At 38.8% G+C, this 15,682-nt stretch overlaps 1 protein-coding gene across 5 annotated transcripts in view; it reads left to right on the top strand.

The window, feature by feature from the left end:
- The window catches only part of sipa1l2 (signal induced proliferation associated 1 like 2), a 209,766-nt gene that overhangs the window by 34,813 nt on the left and 159,271 nt on the right, over nt 1-15,682 (top strand). The window lies entirely within an intron of this gene.

The following is a 15,682-nucleotide window of genomic DNA, read 5'->3' as shown; positions in this document are numbered from 1 at the left end:
GTTTCCTCGTTTTTGACAGAGACATTATGGGGGATTGTGGGTAGAGCGAGAGAATGCAAATAACGATGTGTTCGAAGCAGAATACATACAACGGCAGGTTTTAAGTTTAATTTGGGTCGAGGGAGAGGAGCCGCAGCCACGCTTTACTTTGTACCGCTTGCTAGTCCTAACAGAATTGCTATTGTGACACCCAGTGGACACATTTAGAACAGCAGTTTCTTTCATTAAAAAAATGCAGCTCATTTTAATACTTGCCAAACTCATCACGCGGGACGGATAAAACCTGTTCGCGAGGCTGATCCGGCCCTCGGTCCGTATGTTTCACACCCCTGCTCTAAAGACTCCTCTACCTTTTTGTCATTTACATTGGCTGTTTGCGCTGACTTGTTTGTAAATTGTCTTCATGCCTTTTTGTGAGGCCACGTCAATAAAAATAAAAAAAGGGGCATTACAAAAGAGATGCCAGCTGCAAGCAGAACAGGAACTGCCTGATTCTCCGTATGAAAGATATCTGCTCTGGAAAGTCTGCCTTTAGAGAATAAGGAGCGTTCTCACTTAACCAGACTTCCCTTTGGAGCCCTTTATTAATTACAGAGGAAGTTGCTGCAGTGGAACATAATACTCCAGGTGGCTAAACATTATTGACAAATATGCATTAGTTATAACCTAGATAGTGTATTGATATGTTAGTTAACACTACGTTAAAACGCCATAACTAATTTCTCGAATTGTTCTAGAATGGTGAAAAAGATTCAGATGAAGGACTTTATTTAGACTTTTTGCCATTACAGTCTGCTTGCATTGGGACCATAGGTATGTGAAAGAAGCAGATCAAATATATAGAGTTGTGGTTAGAAAAACTTGCCAACTGTGACGCCCACTTTGTGTATTATTATTATTATGTGTGTTACTGTCATTTACAGGACTAGGATGGAACAGCTGTGGGTTTTTTTTTGGCTAACAAGACAATCAGACAACGGCCAACTGAATGCCAACGTCTTTATTTTTGCCTTTCTTTTTTCATCTTCGTGCAACCTTCTGTATCAACGGATTTATGTGTTTACTACATTTTTGATGATAATCAGTATGATGAGTATCACGTTTGCAGACCAACCTGATTCTTGTGGAACCAAAACAGTTTAATAGGTGTGTAAAGCCAAACCATACAATTCTTGGGAAAAAAAATCAATGGGAATATTCCGTTTAAGAATCTGTTTCTTGTTTGTTTGAGACAGCCTCTTCAGTCGGTCACACTGCAAACATCTGGCATCATCTGCTGTCATTTTACAAGACTTGTCACCTTGCCCGTTACTTCTATTCTGCTGTTTACAATATGGTTTCCACTGTCATTTGCCTTCTGCTTCCTGTCAACCCGCTACCTCCGCACACATATGCAGAGCAGCACACCCCTAATCTGGCATCCCGTTCTCTCGCTTTTGCCAAATGTCCAATGAAAGGCAGCCCCTTGGCACGGGCATTATTGGGTTGCTAATTTTAATGCCTACAATTGTTAATAAAAATGCTGTGTGTTCCTTATGGATAAAAGAACAACATCTATGCTGTTCAAATGTCAGCAAGGTCTATTATCAGATAACCTACACTACAGTATGCCAAAGTCTAGTTTGTATATTTTGGAAAAGTCAGTACTCCTAAAGGGTTTTCTGCTGATAAACATCTGTTTGCAATGGAAGATGTATTGACATTTTAACATATATATAAAAAAGAATACGGGAATGACTAAATGAAGAGTTCAGGCAAAAAAAAACAATGGACGCCATTCTGCCAATTTTGAGCTGTGAGTACCACTAATTAGTTTACACCATTCTCAACTAGAAAGTAAAACTTCATTTTTTGCAAAAGCGACTTATCTTTTGCATTTCATTGTTGAGTATTCCGGTTTACCTCAGAAACAGAAATAAGCATTTCTCTGAAAAAAACAATCTGTATTCACTCGTTTTAGAGCCAGGCTAGAAACGTATAGGATTAGCGTGTTTGCTGCAAAATTTGTACATAATTATAAAAATTTAATTTTCGTAAAAAATTTGCTTTTTTTTTTCTGTGGTATTTCGCAGGTTTTTGTTCCTGAAAGAAGCCTTGTGATTGTTCCATCTGGTTTTGAATTCACCCTCGGTTAATCCTACATATGTGTCGGATGTGTTAATGTCCTTGCGTATTACCTTAGATTGGTAGACAACTGATGTTTGTAAGCACCCCCCGTTGAGGGGGCAATCAGGTTTCTTTCGACAGTTACATGCTTTGTTGGTTTTGGAGTCGCTCTGTCTGGGGGTCGACGGCTCATTTGCAATTGTTTTGTTGTGGTTTGAGATGATTTGTCGTATATTGTTCATGCAGCTGTAGCTCAATTTAATGTTGTTCTTGTTGAATACTTTTCTTAGGGTGTTGTCTTTGGGAAAGTGTTTGTCAATCAGATTGAGGAATTTGTGTCCAATGTTCGTTGAGACGTTTTTGCTGTATGGGGGGTTGTACCAGATGATGTCGTTTCGTTTTCTGTTCTTTTTTGGCTGGTTTCCTGGCGTGGGTTCATAGGTGAGGGTGAAATTGTATCCGCTTTCATCAAGGGCTTTTTGGTACGGGGGGGTTGCTTGGTCAAATTCAGCTTTGCTAGATGACAGCATCGATAGCCTTTTATTGATTCCGGTAGGTATTCTTTTCGTGGTGGTGGGTGGGTGGTTGCTGTCATGGTGCACGTATTGGAGTGTTGTGTTGGGTTTCGTGAATGGTTGGTAGCTGTTATTTCTCAGGTTGAAAGTGACGTCAAGGAAGTTGACGGTTTGCTTGTTGGCTTCAATCGTGATCCGTAGGCCGTTCTCTTTGAAAATTTGGCATATGCGCTTCTTGGTATTCTCGCAAGAAGCGCATATGCCAAATTTTCAAAGAGAACGGCCTATGGATCACGATTGAAGCCAACAAGCAAACCGTCAACTTCCTTGACGTCACTTTCAACCTGAGAAATAACAGCTACCAACCATTCACGAAACCCAACACAACACTCCAATACGTGCACCATGACAGCAACCACCCACCCACCACCACGAAAAGAATACCTACCGGAATCAATAAATTTGCTGTCATCTAGCAAAGCTGAATTTGACCAAGCAACCCCCCCGTACCAAAAAGCCCTTGATGAAAGCGGATACAATTTCACCCTCACCTATGAACCCACGCCAGGAAACCAGCCAAAAAAGAACAGAAAACGAAACGACATCATCTGGTACAACCCCCCATACAGCAAAAACGTCTCAACGAACATTGGACACAAATTCCTCAATCTGATTGACAAACACTTTCCCAAAGACAACACCCTAAGAAAAGTATTCAACAAGAACAACATTAAATTGAGCTACAGCTGCATGAACAATATACGACAAATCATCTCAAACCACAACAAAACAATTGCAAATGAGCCGTCGACCCCCAGACAGAGCGACTCCAAAACCAACAAAGCATGTAACTGTCGAAAGAAACCTGATTGCCCCCTCAACGGGGGGTGCTTACAAACATCAGTTGTCTACCAATCTAAGGTAATACGCAAGGACATTAACACATCCGACACATATGTAGGATTAACCGAGGGTGAATTCAAAACCAGATGGAACAATCACAAGGCTTCTTTCAGGAACAAAAACCTGTGAAATACCACAGAACTCAGCAAACACATTTGGGACCTCAAAGACAATAATGTTGAATATTCAATAACATGGCAAATTCTTGCATCCAGCACACCTTACAATAGTGGTAATAAAAGATGCAACCTATGCTTGAAAGAGAAACTGTTTATTATTTACCGTCCAGACCTGTCATCCCTCAACAAGCGCAGCGAAATTGTAACAACATGCCGCCATAGACGGAAACACCTCCTAGGTAACACATGAGCCAATCACCACGCCCCTAGGCCAGCCTGTACCCACCCACTCTGTGCCCTATATAAACCATGGTATGCGAATGCTCCCATTAAAATCTCCTGATGATTGAGGGTACCCCCCCTCATGAAACAGGCCTGTAGAGATGAAATAGTCTTGTGATTTTTTTTCCCACACATACATATATATATATATATATATATATATATATATATATATATATATATATATATAATGTATGTATGTATGTATGTATGTATGTATATACATACACATATGTTATATATGTATATACATACATATATATGCATATATGTATATATATACATATATGTGTATATATATACATATATGTATATATATACACATATATATGTATATATACATATATATTTATGTGTATATATACATACATATATATGTATATATTTATGTATATATATATATATATACACATATATATGTATATATTTACATATATATGTATATGTAAATATGTATATATATATACATATATATATGTATATATACATGTATATGTATTTGTATATATATCAATCAATCAATCAATGTTTATTTATATAGCCCTAAAGGGCTGCACAAGCCACAACGACATCCTCGGTACAAAGCCCACATAAGGGCAAGGAAAAACTCACCCCAGTGGGACGTCGATGTATACATACATATATATACACTCTATATATATATATATATATATATATATATATATATATATATATATATATATATATATATATATATATATATATATATATCCATCCATCCATTTTCTACCGCTTATTCCCTTCGGGGTCGCGGGGGCGCTGGAGCCTATCTCAGCTACATATATATATATTAAACCAAGTTAAACCAAGCGCTTGGCATCGTTTACTCCGAGGGGAAATCTCCGGAGCAAAGTCCATGTAGCTATATGACGGTTTTTCGGTAATTAAAAAATTAGACGGTTTCACTAACCGTCTGGAACTTTCAAGGGCGGTCACAGCATGTTATTGCCGTCAATTTTGTTCAATTTTTTAGGGCATTACGGCAAGTCACAAGGGCGGTCGCGTCTTTTGCCGCGGTTAAATGCGAGCCCTGGATATATATATGTATATATATATATATGTGTGTATGTGTATATGTATGTATATATATATATATATATATATATATATATATATATATATATATACATACATACATGCATACATAAAATAATTGCCATTTCTGCACTTCCGTGCTCTTCCATCTCTCCTATAAACACCATGGCCTGTGTTTCCTTATGCTCTTCCAGCATTTCCTTAACCATCTTGAGGAAAACGTCAGCAGAAGAGGATGCAAAATAGACTACTAGCTACTTACCTTCTTTTTCTCTCATTTCTGAGTGCCAGCTATGCTTTCCTTTCTCTGTTTTTCCAAAGGTTCTGACTCTTTCTCCCCTCAACTGTCTTTTAAATCTTTTCCATTTAAACTCTGACCAAAACATTTCTTCTTCAAAGTCAAAATCATTCAAATTACACTTTTCTTGCTTGGACCGTCCCATCTTGCGCGAGTCAATCTGACTGGAGAGAGGTTCATACTTTCCTCTTATTCCCATCATTTGGAAATGTATGCACACTGACCCCTTATTTGATTGTATTGCTACAACCTACAACACTGCATCTGGCAACCGTATTTGATAATTAATTCAAATTCTGCGCGAAAATATGGGGATTCTACCAAATTCTACCAAAACACATACTACGGAATATGGAATTGTATGTGACGTCAGTAGGCTGCCCACATTTTGGAGTTTGAAAGTGGGCATTTCAAAGTGTGCTGAAACTAGTCAGAGAACAAGGCTGAAATTACTACTGTGTCTATTTTGGGATAATTATATCTGTCGACATCATCTTTAGGTCCAGAATTACAAACGTATGAAAACAGTGCCGATGTTGTCAGTATTAAAGGAACATTTTAAGGTAGGTAAAGAAATGTTGCTGCATCTTATTTAGACACTTATTTTAAAAGTTTCCTGCTCCTGCAAACTACGAGGACATCTGCTTGATCGTTATTCAAAGTGGAGCATTATTATCTGTGTAATGACATTTTCATTACACATTAGATCATACAGGTGAACCCATCACACTGGTACGTCTTCTGAGTGTATTGCCAGAGTTAAACCAGTAGTCTGCAGTCTTATGGATATTCACAGGGTTACTCGTTCATCTCTGCACCGCTCTCTCCTTCCCCTCCCTCAACTTCTGTCTTTGTTCATAAAGGACGTCTGCTGTCACTCATGGCAAAAAGTTGCTTAGCAACAAGATAGAGGGATGCAAGCCTGTGTTTACTTTCCACCCCCTCACCTCGTGCCAACAGCCCCCTTCTCTTTTATGCTCTCTTGTTCAGAGATGGAGTGGCATGGTCGGAAAATAGTGGCAGCTTATCCCTCTGTTCTCTGATGAACCAAACAAGATTTACAGAACAAACAGAGATGGCGAGGAGTGGCTGTATTCTGCCTCTTGCTGGACAGCTGTTCAGCCTCTCTGCTGGACATAAAAGACCGCTTTCCTTAACGGTTCATCTCCATTCTGCATAACTAAGGAGGACCTTGTTCTTCCATAGCATGCTGTTATCAGTGGGACTAAAAATACTAAAGAGCAAATACATCACATGCCTGGCTGTCATCACTCAGACTCAGTCTCGTCTGATACAGATGCCTTTAGTTGTCTGCAGATTAGTAAATGAACACTGGTGGAAGCAATCAAGCTAAAGGTGTTGCTTCTTGCTGTATAAATGCAATTTTACCTGTTTGAGTAAAGTCATTACAAAGCACTTCTAAGTGGCTGCCGCACTGCCATGCTGAGTTTCTTTGTCCTCAATGTTGACAAAGGAATCAACAAGATGCTTTGGTGCTGTTTCCTTTCATTTGAACTGAAAACACAAATTCATATATAATTTTGCCTGCTCAATTGTACAACAATGTCTCCTCGACCCCACATACAAATATGCATGGCGTACTCCTTTTTTTATGTGGCATGAAAACAGAAACAGATGGCAATGTTTTCAAAAAATAATCTTGTGTCCGTTATGGTAGTTTCTACCGTATTTTATGAACAATTGGTCGCACGGGATTATAAGGCACACTGCAGATGAATGGTCTGTTTTCTATATTTTTTCATATATTAGGTACACCGGATCATAGGGCGCATTAAAGGAGTCATATTATTATAATTTTTTTCTAAATTGAAAACACTTCCTTGTGGTCTACATAACATGTAATGTTGCATAGATGATGTTTTACAGATCATCTTCAAGCCGTTTTCTGACAGTCGCTTCCAGATGCTCCGTTTTGTGGGCGGTCTTATTTACGTGGCTCACCTTCCGCAGCGTCATCTCCCCGTCATCTTTGTTGTAGCGGTGTAGCGTGCAAGGACGGGAGTGGAAGAAGTGTCAAAAGATGGAGCTAACTGTTTTAACGACATTCAGACTTTACTTAAATCAATAACTAGAGATTATAGTTTAGCATTTATCGGCCGATAATATCGGCAGGCTGATATTATCGGCCGGTAAATGCTTTAAAATGTAATATCGGAAATTATCGGTATCGGTTTTTTATTATTGGTATCGTTTTTAAAAATTTTTTTTTATTTTTTTATTAAATCAACATAAAAAACACAAGATACACTTAACAATTAGTCCACCAACCTAAAAAACCTCCCTCCCCCATTTACACTCTTTCACACAAAAGGGTTGTTTCTTTCTGTTATTAATATTCTGGTTCCTACATTATATATCAATATATATCAATACAGTCTGCAAGGGATACAGTCCGTAAGCACACATGATTGTGCGTGCTGCTGGTCCACTAATAGTACTAACTTTTAACAGTTAATTTTACTCATTTTCATTAATTACTAGTTTTTATGTAACTGTTTTTATATTGTTTTACTTTCTTTTTTATTCAAGAAAATGTTTTTAATTTATGTATCTTATTTTATTTTATTAATTTAAAAAAAAAGGACCTTATCTTCACCATACCTGGTTGTCCAAATTAGGCACAATAATGTGTTAATTCCACGACTGTATGTATCGGTATCGGTTGATATCGGTATCGGTAATTAAGAGTTGGACAATATCGGAATATTGGATATCGACAAAAAAGCCATTATCGGACATCCCTATCAATAACGGAGCAGCATCTCCTCATCCGGATACAACCACACCGGAAATGTGTCCCGTGAAAAACTGTCCGACTGGAACTCTAATGACTAAAGTTCTTTAGGTGAATAATGTAAACTCACTACACCGGTATGTTTTAGCGCTTTTATGGGGAGTTTACTGACAGATGTAAGTAAGAACTTTACACTACTTTATATTAGAAATGGCAACAGCGGAGGATGAATGTCACAAGAAGATAGAGAAAAAGAAGAAACTTATCAACTACAGCATCGGTGCGAATGCGCGCAATTTTTCAGGATTTACGCAGATCCCAAATACAACTCAGCAGGCACCAGAAGGTAAGAAAAGTTGCTTTTGCATAATATCGCAAAACAAAATGCCAGATAATGTCTACCTTACACACACACACACACCATAATAATACTCGTATGTTGAAGCACAGTACAATCCTTAAAGCGGTGCGGCTTCATAGCTTACCAAAGTCGTGCTAAAACATTTTGATATATTTTTGAGCGCCGTGTGAAATGTTCTATATTTTTAATGGAACATTTAAAATGTTGGTGGTGTTTACTTGAGACCCATCATAGTGCAGGCTACACTTATTTCTTATGTTTGGCTGCCATCTACTGGTCACACTCATCATTACACCATGTACGAAATAAAAACATATTCCTTACATTAGGGCGTACCGAGTTATATAAGGCGCACTGTCGAGGTTTGAGGAAAAAAAAAATATTTTAAATGCGCCTTACAGTCCGGGAAATACGGTACTCATTATCAATGCTTTACTGACAATAAGTAATTTTCTCAACTTTCCACGTAAGTACATACTAATCATTTAAAAACTGGAATTAACACCCTGGTCAAGCGCACCCTTTTCTTTTCCGAGGTTGTGCACTGGTTGCTTAATATCCCACCGTCTGTCCATTCATTTTCTACCGCTTGTCCCTTTCGGGGTCGCGGGGGGTGCTTAATATCCACACAACCTTAATTTCTTTATAGGCATATTATCACTTTTAAGTGTCAAAGCCAAAATGTTACATTTCAAAAGTCTAAACAAGCCAGGGAATGTATGCAGGGTGTAGGAAGTATTTTATGCAAAATAGTTTGTATTACAAATAAACCACAGAGAGAACAAATGCTGACTATATGTTGATTAAACTAGCCCTAAATGTCACAGTAAAAGTAATGTGCTTCTCTTTCAGTCCATTCTTGTATTTGGTCATAGATCAAATCCTCTCTAATGTCTGTGTTTATTTAAAGCCATGTCTACACTAAGTCGTTTAACCCCTTAAACTAATAATTATTTAGCCTAAGCCCTGTTTCAGCAACACTAAACAAGCGTTTAAGGTCCCCCTCCTCGGACAAATTTTTACACGGGTAAGTCAGCCGTGTATTTCTTGAATCTACGGCACTTAGCTTTGTATGGACTCATTGATCGTTTACAAAGTGAGTTCGCAGAGGAAGTGATGCCAGAAAGACCGTGCCCACACAGGAAGTGACGCCAGAAAGAACGTGCCACAGCCAGCTTCATAATAAAGCGGTTTCGGAGATCAGAGCTAACCACTGGAAATATGGAGGCGAGTCATCCAGACATGCCCGAGTTTCTCCTTCTTCTACATGTACAGACGCTTGTGGAAATAACACATGAATACCTTAAGAGAAAGCGATTGCAGCTATTTCAGATACAACACTTCTCAGACGGCAAGAGAACTTTCGAATGTCCAAGTCAGCTGTGATTCTACTTAGCGAAAAACTTTGTCCATTTGTCGAAGGAGAGACAACGAAAATGCGAGCTCCCGTGGATGTGATAAAAAAAAAAGTAGCGTGTGCTTTGTATTACCTGGCTGACGAGGGAAAACTACGGAAAACGTTGAATGCATTTGGACTGGCAAACCAGACTGTATCAGTTATTGTCCGCCATGTATGTCGAGGACTCAACGTCTCGGTCCAGAGTATATAAAGTCACCAAAAACGAATGGACAATGAAGGTGAAGGCAAAAGAGTGAGTGTCCTGTCCACATATCTAGATCCTTAGTTTGATTGATGTAAAATGTTCTTTATCACATTGTTTACGTGTCTAATAAAGATTTGATTAATTTATGATGGCTCAGGTGTGATTCACTACAATAGGGCCCCACAGCACAGTGGATTCCAGTTAATTGAAATACCACAACACTGGATATTGTTCAGATAAGTTACATTTAAGAACTTACACACAAAGCAACACTGGAGATGACTATGACGTGCGCATTTTCTGCGCATGCATACTCGGTCGCGTTGCGCCGGATGACGGAGGTGAACGGGGGTCTTAAACGGTGGCATTGTTGTGTGTGGACAAGAATAAGGTTAGGTGTGATAACCAGTTCTCCAGGGTAAACCGGCTTAGTGTAAACAGGGCCTAAAATCACCCTGTATATTTTAAAGAAGCGCTGTTAAGATGTGTTTTCAGTGTTTGTAAATGTAGGTTGTCGTGTATGTGTATCCATTCCTGTAGTGACTACCCTTGCTATGTAAATTACCCATCAGACTTGGTCTTCTATGTGCAAACAAGCAGTATTCGTGAGTTTGTGTGTTCCTCCACAGGCTCTGCTGCACATGTGTAGGCTGATGAATAGTTCCTCTGTCTACTAGGATGCAGTGACAAGAAAATTTAAGTGTTACCTCTTGGGGCTTCCCACTCCTCAAATAAAACTCCTTCCTTCCCCTTCGCCCCAATCAAGGCTGGGAACATGCCTGTGGAGGCTGGATCAAAGCAGAATGTGGCACATAGACGTGTACTTGCTGCCATTCATTCATTCAGCCTGATTAAAGTCAGTCATTTCCTGCTATTATAATGCAAAGCAGTAAGAAACTCAGCAAAGCAATCAACAGGGAAGTGGTTACAATGACACCTTTTTACTGTTCCTCCAATTAGGCACACTAAAATTCAATTATGTTTTACCATACAAAGAAGACTACCAACAAAACTCAGGGCTAGTCTGTATTTAGCCGTAATGTGTTAAGGTTGACTTTTTCTCATATTAACTTACCAAGTGGACTGATATACTTCTGGGAATTTTCATACCAGTACCCTAATACAACAAGCTCACAAACAGTAAGTTATTATAGTGAAAATGGCATTAAAAATAGAGGGCATGTTCATGCAATAGGCCTGTTCAAGACCTTATTTGTGGAGGTCCGCAGTGTGTTGTCGTGGTTGTGGTCCTTGGCAATACACACCTAAGCCTACCTCAGCGATAGTGCTGTGCGATTTTACAAAATATATGGTAGTGTGATGTTAAAATGTTTATCGTACGATACAACTCTATTTTTTTAATATTGTAACTTTAACCTATGGAGTCGATTAATGTAAAAAAAAAAGGGCAGTTCCCGTTTTTTTTTAGAATTTTGCTTATCATTCACAATTCTTATGTAAGACAAGAACACTTATGTTTTTCCTTTTTTATGCATTCAAATTCGTAAAATATGGCAAGTATGAGGTGGCTATTAATAGGCCCTTTTCCACCGCAGCAACTTTTTCAGGAACCTTCCTACCATACTTGCCAACCTTGAGGCTTCCAATTTCGGGAGGTGTGGGGGGGGGGGCGTGGTTGGGGGCGTGGTTAAGAGGGGAGGAGTATATTTACAGTTAGAATTCACCAAGTCAAGTATTTCATACATATATATATATATAAGAAATACCTGACTTTCAGTGAATTCTATATACAGTATATATATATATACATATATATATATATATATATATATATATATATATATATATAAAGAGAAATACTTGAATTCCAGTGTTCAATTATTTACACATATACACACATAACACTCATCTACTCATTGTTGAGTTAAGGGTTGAATTGTCCATCCTTGTTCTATTCTCTGTCACTATTTTTCTAACCATGCTGAACACCCTCTCTGATGGTGCATTCTGCTTCGTCTCCTTGTTGCGTGCGCAGTTGTGCTCTGCACTCTCTAAAAGCCCTAGATGTTATTGTCACATATGCATGTACACTAGATGGCAGTATTGTCCTGTTTAAGAGTGTCACAACATTGCTGTTTACGGCAGACGAACTGCTTTACGGTAGACGAAAACGTGACTGCTGTTGTTGTGTGTTGTTGCCGCGCTGGCAGGACGTTAATGAAACTGCCAACAATAAACCCACATAAGAAACCAAGAACTTGCCCTCGATCATTCTACAGTTATAACATCATTGGGCAGGCACGCTGTTTATATTGTGGGAAAGCGGACTCAGGTCCGCATGGAGCTGGAGGGGGCGTGGCTTCCAGCTCCGCCTGAATTTTGGGAGATTTTTGGGAGAGGCGCTGAATTTCGGGAGTCTCCCGGAAAATCCGGGAGGGTTGTCAAGAATGCTTCCTACTCACCCGGGTAAATAAAGTGTTTACACCAAAAACAACCCGGGTAGATTTAGTTCTTTGGGAACCTCTTGAAGTTCTTCCTAGCAAGGTGGGGATTTTTGAAGATACCCTGAACCTTTTTGGGGGCGGGCTGTGCTGTTGAACGCTGATTAGTTGAACACCGTTGGGGGCGTGCCTAATACTTATTTTTTACAAACACACGACCGCTATTGCGGAGTAAAGTTATGCAAGGATGGCTTATTTATTTCTCATTTCTTATGTATTTCTGTTACAACAAACTTGACAACAAAGAAAAGGCAGACAGGAACTTTCGACTTGCATCAACTTTGGTGGGGCATCTGTGTGCTGAAGAACAATGATCAGTGGAACTATATTGCAGTTTTTTTTACACAGTCGTACTCTTTAAACTCTATCTACACATTTTAATGTTGTTTAATACTTTTACAAACTTAAGTTCGATACGCGATGCCACAAGAAGTGTACAGACTCTTTTAAACATAAATACCGAGGAGTATGAAGCCGGACTCGAAGCAATGACCTTAGCTCCTGCTTTGGTAGATAAATGTGAAATAAAGGAAGCAGTACGCACGAGTGGCATGAAGGTTAATTAATAACTATTTACTTTATTAAATGTTGTAAAAGTAGCCAGTGACACTCCATTTGTGTAGTTATTACCCACAACCCGAGTAAATAGAATGCTAATGCTAACAAGCTAACGCTAAAGCCGATGTGTTTACGTTGTTGGCGTGAGATAAACACTGACATTTAATATTTATATATGGTTATGTGCCGCTGAAATAGACCTCAAGGAATCGCCTCATGAATTTATCATTTACTGAGAAGACTACTTTTTGACTGTTGGACATTGCAGACAAAAGCCTGACTTTGTATGAACAATTCGGTTCACTTTATTTTTTCAATCATATCGTTTTGTATATTATTGCTTTGTATTTCATTTACTTACTTTTTAGTAAAAGAACTATGACCTAATATTGTCTTTTTATTGACATGGTATCAGTGTAGAAATATAGTAAACCACTCCTCCATTCGTCATCAGCCTGATTTGCATAAACTGCCCTGAACTGTGAAATGCGGTCGACACACAAACCACACGCTTGTACAGGAACCAATAGTTCCAGGAACTAGAGGTTCCAGGAACCAGGAACTTTTGGTGGAAAACAGCCTAATGCAGCAAATGGGAGTACTCTATTGCACTCAAAAAGCCCTCTAAAAAATACTCAATTTACATCTTGTGACTTAAGTGTTAACCAAGTATTAGTGATATTGTTATTATAAGTGCTAACGTCAAGGAACTATTTTTAGCGGCCCTGTGATCACAGAGAGGTAACTAGCTACTGTAATGACATATCGAGCTGTTGCTCCTGCAACGCCTCTGAGCCGGTGAAAGTTAATTTTACATTATCAATCATGCCTCTCATTTGTAAAAGGTATAAATCGAGAAGTTGGTCAACTCTTTAAGAAAACGAGAAAGACACGATAAGAAGCTCGTTTGCGCTTTTTTTTTTTTTTTTTTTATACAACATGAGGATTATGATTAACTCTTTATCTAAACGGGAAGATATGAACATCCTAAAAGTCAGTATCCCAGTGAGAGCAGATATTGTACAGTAAGTTATTATTTTATTAAGTTCATAGTTTGTATTTATGGTTTAGCACATGGTACTTAGTATTTCACTAAAGCTTGATCTGTTTAGCACACATCTTCTAAAACTTGTAGCTCATTCGCAGTATATTCAGGCATAAAAATGTAGGTGCAGTTCCCCTTTAAAGAGGACATGTGATGATTTTAATCTACATTTAAAACCCTTCCTTATGATGTGTATTAGACATGCTTTAGTATAAATTGTGCGGAAATTTTGCTCCACAGTCACATTTTTAACTTTCTTTCTGCATGTGTCTCCAGGTTGTTGGTTCCTGGAGGCGTTCTGAGATTGCAAATGAAACCACGCTTCACCCTCTCTAAACGTATCAGAATGTATCTTGTAAATATACACTGTTAAATACAGTATACATCTTGAAGATGGATGTCAGCTTTTTTTCCCCAGACGCGGTAGGAAACTTCATAATAATGTTATAGATTCACTCGGTTAGGCACACCTTAAGTACATTAGGTACACCTGCACGCTCTCAGATTGATACATAAAAAAGCTGCTTTAAGCAGCATTTATGTCACGGAATGCCGCACATCAGTGTTACTGTGCCCATGTCAAGATCAGATGAAAATAATACTTTTATCCTAAAGATTTTTCTTATGTTTCGTCAAACTCAGCTGGTCTCATACGGAGCTCCCATCTGATAGCTGATAGCTGATGGCTTTACTTAATGTCCAAATAAGTACGTCCACCTCACTGTGTTGTCACAACGTAGCCAGACTGCAAAACCCCACAGGCAGAAGCATCCAACACTGTGTGCAAGCTCACGCCCAAATGCATGAACCAAATGATTTGATGCTTTGGCATTGTTTAACACGAGTATCCAAGATTGTAACCACCTTTTCTGGGCCATATACAGTCGTGGTCAAAAGTTTACATACACTTGTGAAGGACATACTGTCATGGCTGTCTTGAGTTTCCAATAATTTCTACAACTCTTATTTTTTTGTGATAGAGTGATTGGAGCACATACTTGTTGGTCACAAAAAAACATTTATGAAGTTTGGTTCTTTTATGAATTTATTATGGGTCTACTGAAAATGTGACCAAATCTGCTGGGTCAAAAGTATACATACAGCAATGTTAATATTTGGTTACATGTCCCTTGGCAAGTTTCACTGCAATAAGGTGTTTTTGGTAGCCATCCACAAGCTTCTGGCAAGCTTCTGGTTGAATTTTTGACCACTCCTCTTGACAAAATTGGTGCAGTTCAGCTAAATTTGTTGGCTTTCTGACACTAACTTGTTTCTTCAGCATTGTCCACATGTTTAAGTCAGGACTTTGGGAAGGCCATTATAGAACCTGGCCATTATAAAACCTTAATTCTAGCCTGATTTAACCATTCCTTTACCACTTTTGACGTGTGTTTGGGGTTATTGTCCTTTTGGAACACCCAACTGCGCCCAAAACCCAACCTCCGGTTGTCCTAAAGAATTTGGAGGTAATCCTCCTTTTTCATTGTCCCATTTACTCTCTATAAAGCACCAGTTCCATTGACAGAAAAACAGGCCCAGAGCATAATGCTACCACCACCATGCTTGACGGTAGGAATTGTGTTCTTGGGATTAAAGGCCTCACCTTTTCTCCTCCAAA

This window comes from Nerophis lumbriciformis, linkage group LG02 (genome assembly GCF_033978685.3).
Source record: "Nerophis lumbriciformis linkage group LG02, RoL_Nlum_v2.1, whole genome shotgun sequence".
Classification (NCBI taxonomy): domain Eukaryota; kingdom Metazoa; phylum Chordata; class Actinopteri; order Syngnathiformes; family Syngnathidae; genus Nerophis; species Nerophis lumbriciformis.
Note: the sequence above shows the minus strand (reverse complement) of the source record. Positions and strands in the feature narration are given on the sequence as shown.